Below are 13,604 nucleotides of genomic sequence, written 5' to 3'. Positions count from 1 at the left end.
GGTTCCTAACAGGCCACTGACCAGTACCAGTCCAAGGCCAGGGGATTGAGGACCCCTGTTAGTTGACAATTGAAAAGTTCCTATAGGCCAAGATGAGAGAAAGTAGGCAACTTGCTAGCTTAGCCACAAAAGGGCTGAACTGAATGCTGGGAAATATTTTGCCAAAGTGTTTTCTAGAGAAGTAGCAACTTTGGAGATGCTGCACCAGAAAGGGTTAGCATATTACAAGACAGAAATCTTGCTGTAAACAACCTTGTTTAATTTAGCTAAACCCAATATTTTCTAAACATTTTTCATCAAGGTGTTCTATCTCTATATTTCTCTCCCTCCTTTTGCATAAAATTTACTAACATACTATAGAACTTGTATTATTCCACAGACCACACTTTGCTACATGCTGGTAAAGACAAAAGAGGAATTAAGAGAATTACATTACATTCTTGTCACAGAATTTAATTATGCTACTAATTAGTTGAGAACCTCGGACAACTCACATAACCCCATTGGGCCTCAGTTTCCTAATATCTTCAACGTTGGTAGTAAAGAGTGTGGTTTTGGACAAGATAAACCTTAAAGTCCTGCCAGCTCAAAATGTCTATGATTACCAGAGGCCATTCAGCCTTTCCAGCAAGGCTGGAAGATAGTGCCAATCAGAAAGCCAGAGTGTTAACCCCACCCAGAAGGCTTCGGCAAGAGACAGATACTTGATACTCTTCTGTCCCGGCTTGAGATGAGGAAGGAAGACCAAAGAACCCCGAATTCTCTGGTAAGCGAAAATGCCAATGGCTTCAGGGGGCACTGCTTTGAGCCTGGCCATTGCCAAGGTAAAGCTATCCTCTTGCTGAGCTAAACTTACTAAATAAGTCTTCTATTTATTGAAATGAACTTGTATTTTTAAAAAGTTATTGCTTTCCATGATGAAGTCAACAAAACATCTACCTCTCTTATTAAACACTCTTCCTCTTCCTTTCTTTCTCAATTCTAAAATAACCCATAAATGAGGCCCCAGAGGGGATGTCACCTGGCTTTATATGAAGCTCAAAAGAGCTTCTCCTTTCAAATCATACAAATCCCTGAAGCTTTTCTTTTTGTTTTATCGATAATTATTAACCTCTCTTTCTTTTCTTTTCTTTTTTTTCCCCTAGGTTCACTGTCCTGCAGACCGAAAGCCTGGCTAAGTGTCTGGGTCATCCACCAGCAATCGTTCTGTGCGTTTTTTAAAAACATGCACATGTGTTCTGCCTCTTATTTCCTGAGTGGTCCCAACACCTGGAGTGATCAGAGTCCAAAAAAGTCAGGCCAGGAAATTGAGTTCTTCTCGACTCCTTGCTGGGTCATTTAGATATTGGAGGATGAATGTGTTTTGTAACTAACCCTCCACAGGAGAAGACCAGGGCCCTGCCAAAGATTTAAGGAGACCCCAGAGCTGGCAAAGAAGGAGGAAGGAAAAACCTCGCAGATCTATCAGAGAACTTGTAATTTCACCTCAAAATTTTCCTCGTCTCCTACCAAGCAAAAGAAAACTAAAAATCACTCTTCTTCCTACACACACACACACACACACACACACACACAAAGGGAATTTTTTTAAAAAAGAAAAAAAAAAACCTGGAAACATTTTTGAAGGCAAAGGGCTGTTTATTGCTGCCAAAGTGCTGACTTTTTTTTCTGCCTCTGGCAACTATATGAGAATTGGAGACTTCAGCAGAGAAGAAATCCATTCACTTGTCATCACATAAAACCTCTGTGTTCCACAGAGGAAATGGCAAAATTTCACCCTTAACTGAATTTGTGAATTCTGACTGGGAGCTGAGAGAGGAGACAGAGTAGAGAGGGTCAAGCTGCCCTACATCCCAGGACATTCTGTGACCTCACTCTGCCATGTGAAGGAACGGCTAGTGCTCCAGAGAGGCCTCTGTCAGCAGGGGACAAAGACGGAGAGGAAGGAGTCAGGACAAGGCAACCACCAGTCCCCACCCAAGCCAAGATGGACTCGTTCCATTCCACATTACCGCAGAGAGTTCCATCGGAACGTGCTTTAAACAACTAAAGCACTGGGGATTTTTTTCCTTCCCCCTGAAGTAATTCCCATGGCCTTTTTAATAATGACTATTTGGAACAATTATGCCTGTTATTGAGCTTAGCACATTCTATATTCAGTCATTGTGCTAAGCACAGTATTCATTTCTGTCTCTTTACCTTTTCTGCAAGTGATTTTTTTGACTGCCCATCCACTACCTGTCCCACCAGGTTGATCCCTGTCCACAGAGACGGTGAAATGGCAGAGAGGAACAAAAGATCACCCAGTCCAACCACCGGTTCTTATCAGATATCCATTCTGACCTTGTATGTGACTGTCCCACCTCTCTTCTCAAATCCTCTGTGCTTCCCCCAATCTTCCATTTTGATATTAAAGTCACAGTGTGGCAACTGCAATATTCTCCCAAAATCCCTGTATCAGACTCTTGAATTTCAAAGCGATGAGGTCAAGATCAAGAAAACTCAGAAACAGAGGAAATTGGGTTGCTAGGATCCTGGGGTTGTTTATTATGCTCTCAGCCTTAATTAGGTGTAAGTAACATCTTGTCAGTGTTCTGCCACATATGCTAAAGCTGTCGGGGCAATTTTACTGAGTCTGACAGCTTAAATCAGAAACAAGAGAGTCGACATGTCAATGATGAGGCTGGACATGATGGATATATTAAGAGGAGTCTGGAAAATTCTGGACTTCATTATATCGACTTCTCAAAAGTTTCCGTCAAAAGAACCTCAGCCTCTTTGGAAAAGCTCCCCTGGGATCTGATTACACCCAATTAGAGGGCCTCCCACAGCCACCTGGACACAAGAGGATTTCGGCTACGGATTCATCGGAGGGGTGATTGAGGGAAGATGAGAACTGGGAAATTGCTGATTGTGGTATAATTTCTACAAATAGATCTATTGAGATTTAAAAGGTGCAATAACTTGACATTTTTGCTAAGTTAAAAACTGTTTAAAAATGGGTTTGCAGGTTGTTTCTTTTTCCATCTCGGCCCCCAGGCTATTTTCAAAATGAAAAGAATGGCAGAGAGTCCTGAAAGCTGAGGTGCAGTTGAAGGCAATAATAAAATGTCAGAGACGACAAAGAGGAAAATGATAATCTTTTGAAAGTGTTAGAGGCACACTTGACTTAGGACGGCAAGTTTCTCAGAGGGAAAAAATGAGGGCAAGGGGAAAAGGAACATTTGCTAAGGAGATTGGCATGTTAGCAGGTTGGCCTGAACACGGGTCTTTCTTGCCAAGACCCAAAGGGGCCGCTTTCTGGAGGCATCTACGGCCAAGATCCCAGGTACTGACACATCACAAACTGCCCCTGGCCTGTCATTTTAAGTGGAGGAGAATTTTGATCCCTTGGCCAAGGAGAGAGGAGGAGTACCGACAAGGGACATACCTGTCCCTGGTGACATGGCACCACATTCCTGGCAAATTAAGTATCTAAATAACCAGGCTGAGCTTAGGCTTACAGTCTATCTGGGTAATGTAGGGCTCAGATCTAAAATTACACACATCCTCAAGGGTGTCTTTACAGAAGAATACCTTTTTTCTTCCATTTCTTTTCAAAGGAAGAGATGTCAGTCAGTGGCGTGTGCTTACGTTGCTGAACTACATGATTTTAAACCTTAGATTTGATGTAAAGATTCATGTCTATACAGTCTGATGGGTGGAATTTTCACAAGGAGAGAGAATCTTCATGGATTTCAACAGACGAGAACTTCTAGCTTTACAATGGGCCCTTCTATCTAGCCGTTTCAGCTGATGGCTCACATGCATTTATTTCTGATATTAGGCAGAGTCACTGTGGCCTGACAACGCTGACATTACTTCAGAAGTTTAAACAGATGTTGCCTGACTTTTGAAGAAGTGAATAAACTTCAGTGAAATGACTTGGAAACAACAGTGGGGAGGGAAAAGTACTGGTATATGACTCAGTAAGGAAGTAGTGATGCCTTCAGAGTTTTCTCTTTTTTTACAAGAGAGAAGCACCCTCCATTTAGTTGAAAAGTAGTGGGGCGTTTTTCTTTTTCTTTTCGCAGCGTGTTAATGCTAATTGTTTTTGCCTCTGTCTCATACTGAATTGGATTGAAAACCTCTTTCCCAAATCAATTTGGAGGCAGTGAGTCATCAGCCCTGGTGACTGAACTGCTCTTTTATCAACTCAGCAGGTGTGTAACAGTCTTTTCTCTGAATGGCCTTCCCTCCTGTGCCTCTGATACTCCCAATGAAAAAACGTCAGAAATATATGAGAACTCAGAGGATCTCAGTCTTGATCCATGTTCCCAGTTTTTCCTGTAAAGAAAATATGAGGATCCCGTGACCATGAAGGCCTACATATCGAGTTACCTGTTATGAATGCTACAGACCAAAATTATACCTATTAAAATCCCCAATACTTCTTTGGCATGTCCTCCATCACTTGAACAAAGCATAATAATTTCATTCAAAACACTATTTTATTGTTGTCTAACTCAAGAAATATCCATTAAGCTCATAATTCATGTCATGGCTCATGCTAGAATCTAGAAACTACAAAAACTAATATAGTAGCTAACACTAATGGAGTGTTTCTTTGTCTCCAGCACTGTTCTATGTGCCTTACATAAAAAACCAAGGCACAAAACCTCACCAGACATTTGTTGAACCCTCCTCTCAACCAGACCAGTCTGTGTTGGTTAATCTATGGAATCGTGAAACTTGTGCAGCACTCTCAGCCTTCTTCTCAGGAAAGCTGCCATCGGCTACTCCCTGCTCAGGAGCTGCCATAGTTTGGATTATGTGAACTGCTACCCTGACCACAAACAACAAGACCAGGAAGGACAACCATATCGGTTTTCTAGCAGTTTTCTAGGGCCGCCGTAGCAAAGGACCATAAACTGGGTGGCTTGAAACAAGAGAAATGTATTGTCTCGCAGTTATGGAGGTTAGAAGTCCAAGATCAAGGTGTCAGCAGGGCCATGCTCCCTCTGAAACCTGTAGGGGAAGGATCATTTCTTGCCTCTTCCAGCTGCTGGCAACCTCAGACATTCCTTGACTATGGAAGCATAATTCTAATCTGTCTCTGTTCTCACATTCTCCTTGTGTCTCTTCCCACCGTCTTCTCTCTATTTATGTCTGCCTCCATGTCTAAATTTAGTTATATTGGATTAAAGCCCACTCTAACAATCTCATTTTAACTTGATTATCTCTGTAAAGACCCTATTGCCAAATAAGGTCACATTCTGAAGTACTGGGGTTTAGGACTACAACACGTCTTTTTGGCAGAACACAACTCAACCCATAACAATACCCTAGCCAAGTGCAAACCTGGAAACCCACAGCCGAAGAGGTGGTCTAGTTCAAAAACTCTGCCCAATAAGATTTCATCGTACCGGATGGTAACTATTTGACCCAATTAGATTCTGTCTTGGGAATTTGGGATTCTAGCCAGACAAAGGGTAAAAGACTAGTCAACAAGTATAGTGGAATCACTACAGTAGGGACTGTGTCCCCTGCCTTTGACAGCCTCAAAAGACAGACCTATGACCAAAATCTTTCTGGAGCCTAAAGAAGAGAGTCATGTGCAGGTTCTCTACTGGCCCAGGTGGTTGCTAAAGCTCCCTTCTGGACTTGTTCGTTTATTTTTATTAACTGTATCAATTACACTAACTAGTTATACAATTGCTCTTTTCTTTTTATTTTTTATGCAAGCTATTCGGACCCCTGCCTAACCAATCCTGACTTTTTCATCTTATCAAAACATTTAAAATTTATGTCCCATGTCAATTTTATGTAGCTTTGATCTCTAATCTTCCCAGCTTCTTCTTATTACACATGTAATAAGAAATAAAATATATTTTCCATACGTGTGTGTATACTATATATGATTTATAATATGCACATATGTATACACATCTATATATTATCTATAAACACACACATATAAATACATATGCATGTATCTTCTACCTCATTCTCAATACAATTTGTGGTGATTACATTTATGAATATAGGTCTGTGCAAGTGTAATTATAAATTTGTGGTATGAAAAAAGTTTGTGGTATGTTCTTTTGGTATCATGAATAATAATGTTGATAATAACAGCTTTTATTCATTGTTAATATGTGCCAGACACTTTGCTATGGACTTTACATGCATTATCTATTTTAGTCTTTGCAACAATCTGGAAAAGAAAGAATTATTATACCTCTTTTACAGATGAATAAACTGAGGCTCAGAGAGTTCGAGTAACTTGTTCATGACATAGCTAGTATGTGAAAGGTATGAGATTTGAACCCGTACAGTCTACCATAGAACAAAAGTTGTGAATCACTTTATACTTTCTATGCCTTAACCAATGAAGCTTTATAGAAACCTAGAGCTAAAGGGGACACTGGGAATTATTTGATCAGGCAGCTTCATTTTGTTTATGAGAATACCGAGTCACCAAGGAGTAAATGGTGGGGTTCAGTGGCTCAGTTGTTGGCAAAGCTGGGAATGGAATCCCAGTCATCTATTTCCAAAGCCAGTGCTTTATTACTTCAACTCCAGCCCTTATGGGGGTTTCCGGTGGGGGAGACTTCTCTCCTATTTCCTGCAGTGAAACAGAGTTTTTCTTATTTTTAGATTATGGTAGTCATTTAAACTAGAATCAGAAGGGGGGGAGCTAGATACCTGTGCAAGGGTCTCCATCTTGCCAAAAAGTTTGACCAAGATTTTTAAAACAATTGAAACAGAAATCATTACAGTTCACAAAGCGTTCACCAGGAGCTCACCTGAAAACCTAATTAGACAGAACACACGTGTCCCAAGCATTCAAGTTAATGGAGGGTTTTCTGGGCTTTCTTTGCATTGCCATCTCTCAGCTCAAACGCAGCATACAGTGTCAAGTGAGTGCTCAGTTGATATTTTTGACTGACAAAAGCAATTAAAAACATAATATTGTATAAGTTCCCAGCCAACCTTGTTATTATTGTGAAGGTGTTTCACATATGTAAGGCAGTTTTAACAATCCTTTTGATTAGTCATTCATGTAACTATTTGAATAAACATTTCAAATCAAGTCAAAATAATCACAAACGATAACAGCACTTATGGTGTTGCTTAGAGAAATTACGATCACAGTGTGTCTTTCTCTTTCTTTTCTCCTTTCTTTCTTTTTTTTCTTTGAGCAAATAAACGTAACCCCCTTGCCGACTTTTTGGTTTCAAAATGCAAAATAATTTGATGTTTTTTCTTCTTGATAATGATGCTCTCTAGTTGGCTGTAATAGGAAGGTTGAATGCAACCTCTTTAATGTATGGGGCTTTTTGAAGAAAAGGTAGAATTTCTGCAACAGAGATAACAACAATTTCAAAGGACCTCTTGTTTGCTAACACAAAACCCATGGAATATGGTGAGAGCAGAGTGTAAATATAGATGTTTCAGCAGACTAGTCACCAGATAGCTAGCTATGCTGTCAATCTCAGTCACTTCTATTTTCTGCAGAATATTTTTGTCAGCAACGATCATCAGTGATCTTATACTTACTGAATGGTCTCTTATTAATTTACTCATTTGACCTCCCAGAAGTATTTAACACCACTAACCCCTCCCTCTTTGGACTTCTCCTCTTGACTTCCACAATGCCAGCCCTCCCAGGTTCTCCTCCTTCTCCCTGACTGTTTCCATCTATGTTTTCCACCTGCACATTTTCCACTGCCATTCCTTAAGCCTGACGAACCCCAAGCCTGCCCTCACTCTATTTTTCTCATTCCATTCTCAGCCTGGAAGGGAGCATTGATTCCTAAATATTCCATGAACACTATCTGACAGCAACCCTCACATTCCCCTCATCAGTCTCAGACTCTCACTCCTGCTTTAAAGTAACAGTGTCCCACGAGCCTTCAGATTTGTTCCAGTTTTTCACATCACCTCTGCAATAGTCCTTCTGTGCTGAAAATATGAGGTCATCGGTCCACTTCTCATGATGCAGAGAATGTCTTCATCACCTTAAGAAGAGATCAAAGTCCTCAGAATGTTATGCAAAGACTTTCATAATCTAGCCTTTGTCTAGCCAGTACTATCACTTGTCACTGCACTAACACCTGTTCCCAACATTCCTGCCACACACTTGTACTGTAGCTTCATGACTATGTCAGACCCTCCTCCTCTCTGTGACCATTCACATGCTCTGCCTCTCTATCTCCTCACACAACCTTGCTAACTTCTACTGGCCCTTCAAGGATGCAGTTCAAATGTCGCTTGGTGGTTTTTAGCCCCTATGGCTTCTTGTGAATATTTTTGCTTGTTCTTCTATGCTTTCTATCAGAACGCATGACTAGCCACACATTTTATTTATATACTACCGCTGCTACTACTACTACTACTACTACTACTACTACTACTACTACTACTACTCCTACACACACACACACACACACATCCCTACCACAGGACACAGTATATAGCATATAATCAGTAAATATTGGATTAATAAATGATGTACACAGTCACACTGTCAGTTGTAAAACTGTAATTCAAACCCAAATAAGTTCAAACTTATGATTTTTTCATCACAATATATATCACCAGACAAAAATCAAGATACAACATATACCAGCAGACAGACCTCAGTATAAATTTTATATACATAATAATAGGAGACTCAGGAGTTTTCTACCATTAACAGTTTTATTAAAATTTTTAAGACTTAATTATAATAGTTCAGTCTCGCAAATAACAAATGCTTTCAAAATACAAATTTAAAAAAAAAGTTATTTCCTTCTATGTGCCATTGGTTACTGCCAGCTCAGTGCAAAGTTTCCTTTCAAGGCCCAGCTGCGTGCTTCATTCCAATGGGTTAATGAGGGTTGAGGTAAGTGTGAAATATGGAACCAGAGGCTAACGATTCTAAGACTTCCTTCCGCCTACTCCTTCTCATTTTATTTCCATCACTCTGGTACGAATGCTGACAGGTTAAAGAACTCTAGTGTTGGTGAGGCGCTAAGGAAATCATCCAGTCTAGAACACTGCTTTTAGGCACAAGCAAACATCTCAAACAATCTGTGGAGTTCATAAGACTCCACAGATTGAAATCTTCACAACTTCATTTTAAAGAACTTTCCAGTGTTTCATCAGATATCTAAAAAGAAGCATTTACTGTATTTAGTGATCGAGAAGCTTCCACAAGAGTGTGTCTTGTTTTCCAGAAGGCATCTTTAGGAGGCAGTAATAGGTGATGTAACTGTTTTTTATGCTTAACACCAACCATCGCCTTCCACTCCCCAGTTAATTAACTCTCAGGTTAGAGGGAGGGAAAATATGGGTTTCTAACTTAGGCTAGTTTTCTTAGCAATAACCTCTTCTTTAGGGCAATAGGAAATAACAACACAAATACTGGATGTTTTGACCTATCAGTGGAATTAAGGAGACAGTATTTATTTTCATGCTTAAATGTTAGCCAAGAATTGTTGTGTTTAACTATTGATAAATATTGGGCCTTATAATACTTCCCCTCCAGATGACTCTTTTTCTTACCTGCTTGTAACTAGATATATCTTATTTAATCTCAAATTATATCTTTCTCAGAAAAGAACAATACATTTTGGAGTGATCTGACAACTAAATGTTCTTCTATTTCACATTTTCAGAAGCAAGAACAAAAATAATAACTGCAAGTGTCCCTAGAGCCTGGCCCCCCATTCTCTATCTATCTCTGTCTCTCTGCCCTCCCTCGCTTCACCAACCAGCCAACACGGTATCATATTCAAGAAAAAAGAAGAGGCTGATGTCTAAGAAATCCTTTTTTTTTTTTTTTTTTTGAAACTAGAAATAAAGACATGACTTTTTCCCATGTTTGCAGATATGGAAACTGAAGCTAATAAAGGGGAAAACAGATTTTTAGCCCAGCTTTCACTCGCAAAATCTAAGCCACTTCTATACCATGCTACTTCCCAAGATAAAAATATTTTTTAAAATGATAATCACCAAGGAACAAATATGTCTTTGTAAATATGGTGAACTTGGAGAAAAGCTCTAAAAAATAAACACATAATTTGGGGATTTATCTATGGGACTCAATCAAGGTTAAACAGGGAAACTTCCAGAGCTCTCCTTGTTTAGTACCGAAGTACCGACTGTATCTTGGGTTACTTCCAAATTGCGACACATCTGCCCTGATTTTCCCTGCTCTTCCATCCCTTCCATCAAAGGCCTAGGCATAGTGAGGTATACTTTGAAGGCAAGAACAAAAAACAGAGAATCAATTTTTGCAAATTAACCTTTACTTGTTAACGGCTTTCTTTAAACAAGGGGGGCGGCCAATAAGAGAGTCATTTAACAGCTACTTAATAGGATTCTGAATCGTAATGGGTGACAGTTAATATTTGCACTAAAATCTGCCAAAGAAAAAATAACCATCTTTGTGTCATATAAGTAGGCTGGGTAGTTAACTGAAGCTTTACCACGCTTTCTCCAGACAGCAGAGGGCACTAAATAGTCTGAAGACTAGCCAAAAGGAAGAAGGAAATAGTATTCAGGGTTTGTACTCAGTAGTTCTGACCTTAGCAACCATTGTTCAAGTTACATTTACTACCCTTAGTTAAACTATATATAACTAACATATATATAGTTTAACTCTCAACATCCCCTTCACAACAAAGAACACTTGAAATGTAAAACGAAAAATGTTTTAGTGTTTGACATAATTAAATATGCATCCATTTGTTCTGAGTAATAAATTCTATTCCCTATAATAAGAACCACTGTAAAAGAAGAGAAATGGTAAAGGCATTTTCATGGCCCAGTGATTTGCACAGTCCCCCTCCCTCAGTCCAGTCCAGTCCAGAGATTCTATCGTGGATCTGTTTACCGTCTTGGAAAAAAGAAGATAGCACCTGTGCTGAAATTTAGAAGGTAGGAACACTTGATAAGAAAGAAAATGTGAAAGAAAATTACATCATAGTTTTGTAGGCTATTCTATTAAATTTCTCAGGAAAAAATTGCTCTGAGACCGGCTGTGATTCAGTTCAGCTATTTCCTGATACACTTCTGGGTTTACTTTATGTCTAACAGTCCATTTCCCTAGCATGCCTTTTATTTAAGGACCTCAGAGCAGTTTTAAATGCATCATCTCCTTCATCCTCCCAACATGCCCCATGAAGTGGATAGTAGGCAGCAGGTGGGCTCATCTATCTTTTATAGATGAGACAACCAGCCTCAGCACACAGCTCCATCCACTGGCCTGTACAGCCTCTCATTCAATGCCACAGTTTGCCTAGCTTACTGCTTCTTAGTTTTTAAAACTATGTCTCCTCTAGATAAACCTAAATTATATCCCCAGGGATTCTGACCCTTCTCAGAGAGAAACATCCATGAAAACTGGATACACAGGAGAGTAAGTTTTTATTCATTCAGAAAGATTATTGAGCACCTAGTGTATGCCATATACTATTCTAGGCACTGGACAGGAAACGAAATGGAAATACGCAAACGAAAAATCCCCAGATGTTTGGAGCTAACATTCTCATGAGAAGACAGACAAAATACACAGAAAGTAAATTAATTATATAGTATGTCAGAAGGTGATAGGTACTATGGGGAAAAAAATAGAATAAACATAGGAGAATTGGAAAGAGAGTGATTTTTAGGGGTTGCAGGCCTCGTAACCCCTAAAAAGGTAACAGTTGAGCAGACGTAAAGGAATGAGCTAGGAGGCCATCTAGGACAGAGCATTCCAGGCAGGAAGAGCACTGGTGCGAGGACGGTGAGATGGACCTTGCCTGGCTCATCTGAGGAGAAAGAAGGAGGCTGGAGTAGAGTGAGCAAGGAGTGGCGAAGTGGGGCACAAGGTCAGAGAGAAACTGGAAAGGTCAAGCTAGCTTCAGAGGCCACCAAGAGGACTTCAGCTTCTACATCAGGGAAATGACAAAACATGAGAGGATTTGAGCAGAGGGCTGACTGTCCTCTACTCACATGTACCAGCCTACAAGAAATGTGGTACTTTATTTTTGATGCAAAACAGATGGTTTTGCTTTGATTTTCAAAATATAAAATTATAGAGTAAAATATTAACTACATATTTTTTCTACAAATTATGCGCATGAACTAGTTTCCCAGGGCTGCCTTAATAAAATACCGCAAACTGAGTACCTCCCAGCAAAGTGAAACAAGAACAGTTATAGATTGTCTTGGGCCCGTGAGCTCCAATGAGCAGCTTCAACCTTCCAGAACCCATTGGTAGTCACGTTCTCTTCTTATTCAGAAGAGAGAGCAGCCTGCTTACCTTGCCTCCTACTCAGAATCTGAAGAGAGAAAAGCAGGACCTCTGTAAAAGCCCAGTATCTCTAAACTCAGAGCCCTCAGGATCATTTGAAACAATATGGTGTCAGGAAAAATAAATAGCCTGGGCACATGTTTCCAACTTATCAAAAGAATCCAGAAACTTCCTCATCAAGGCTAGCTAATAGGGAAAAGAAAGAGAAGAATGACTGGCCTAGGTTAATCAAAGATCTCATAGAAGAAAAAAAATTATGAGAAAGTACTTGAGAAAGGATAAAGTATTATGTAAAAGCAGGTTATCGCTTGCATGTCAGACGCCAAATCCTTGATGAGGGAGCCTATTAAGGGAAGAAAACAGGGAAGTGCCCCCAGACTGAGGAGGAAGAGGACAAGGTTCCTGGGCCTTTCATTACAGCACTGACCAGGTTCAGGAGGCAAGGCGACCTGGGTGGCTTGTGCCAACACCCTTAGCCTCCTCATTGATATTGTGGAGAAGTCCTCTATATCAGCTTTTAATCATAGAGCACTCCAGAAGAACTTACCCGACACTTATGGTGAACAACGTAGCAGGCATGGTTCACAAAACTCATTTGATTCTCACAACAATATATGTGGTAGAATGATTAATTAGTATTCTCCTTTTAAGATGAGGAAACCAACACAGAGAGATTAAGAAACTAACTCAAGGTCAGTAGCAAGGAAACAATTTTTATTCTCCAGAGGTTGATTTTATTGCAAGTTTTCTTCGTTACCTTGAAGGCCAGACCAAGTTACCATCCTTCATTCCTGGCAGCTAGAGAGCGCTAAGTCCTTGCTTTGAAAAAGCTCTAGATAGTGGCTGTGCATTTGGGCTGAATTGGGTTGGAAACAGCACCAAGTCACCCAATGCCAAACACACCCCAATATCAGTGCTAGAGGATTTAAAGATAGAAATGCCTTATGAGGCAAAGCTGAGGGGATGAACAGCTGGGCTAGGAAATGCCACAGATACTTTTTCTGATCATCGGTTTAGTGATATCTGAGGAATCATTGAACCTTGCTGGCCTAACTTTTTTGATATAAGAATTGAGGAGTTTTGAATAGACTATATATATGGCTCACCTCTAGGATTCTGTTGTTGTATAACAGGAAGGTATGTCATAAAGAAATATCAAGGGTCCCCTAAGGAAGACCCAGGATTCTCACAGAGCTTTGTAAACAAAAAAGCAACAGACAATTGTCAGGCATCCGATTGTTTTATGATGATTACGAAGCTCGCCAGAAGTACTTACAAATGCAACAAGAACAGTATCAAAACCCTGGCCAGGTAAATCTTACAGGAATCTTTGGAA

The 13,604-nt window shown here is 40.0% G+C and overlaps 1 long non-coding RNA gene across 1 annotated transcript in view; it reads right to left on the bottom strand.

Moving 5' to 3' along the window:
- Nucleotides 1–6,850: 6,850 nt before the first annotated feature.
- The window catches only part of LOC112483341, a 7,634-nt gene continuing 880 nt past the window's right edge, over nt 6,851–13,604 (bottom strand). The window contains exons 2-3 of the long non-coding RNA XR_003047616.1: nt 7,927–8,003; nt 6,851–6,927 (exon numbers count right to left, since the gene is read on the bottom strand). This is a non-coding gene — a long non-coding RNA (uncharacterized LOC112483341). The remainder of the gene's footprint in view (nt 6,928–7,926; nt 8,004–13,604) is intronic.

This window comes from Pteropus alecto, unplaced genomic scaffold, assembly GCF_000325575.1.
Source record: "Pteropus alecto unplaced genomic scaffold, ASM32557v1 scaffold24, whole genome shotgun sequence".
Classification (NCBI taxonomy): domain Eukaryota; kingdom Metazoa; phylum Chordata; class Mammalia; order Chiroptera; family Pteropodidae; genus Pteropus; species Pteropus alecto.
The sequence above is the reverse complement of the archived record's forward strand: the minus strand, read 5'-3'. Positions and strand labels throughout refer to the sequence as shown.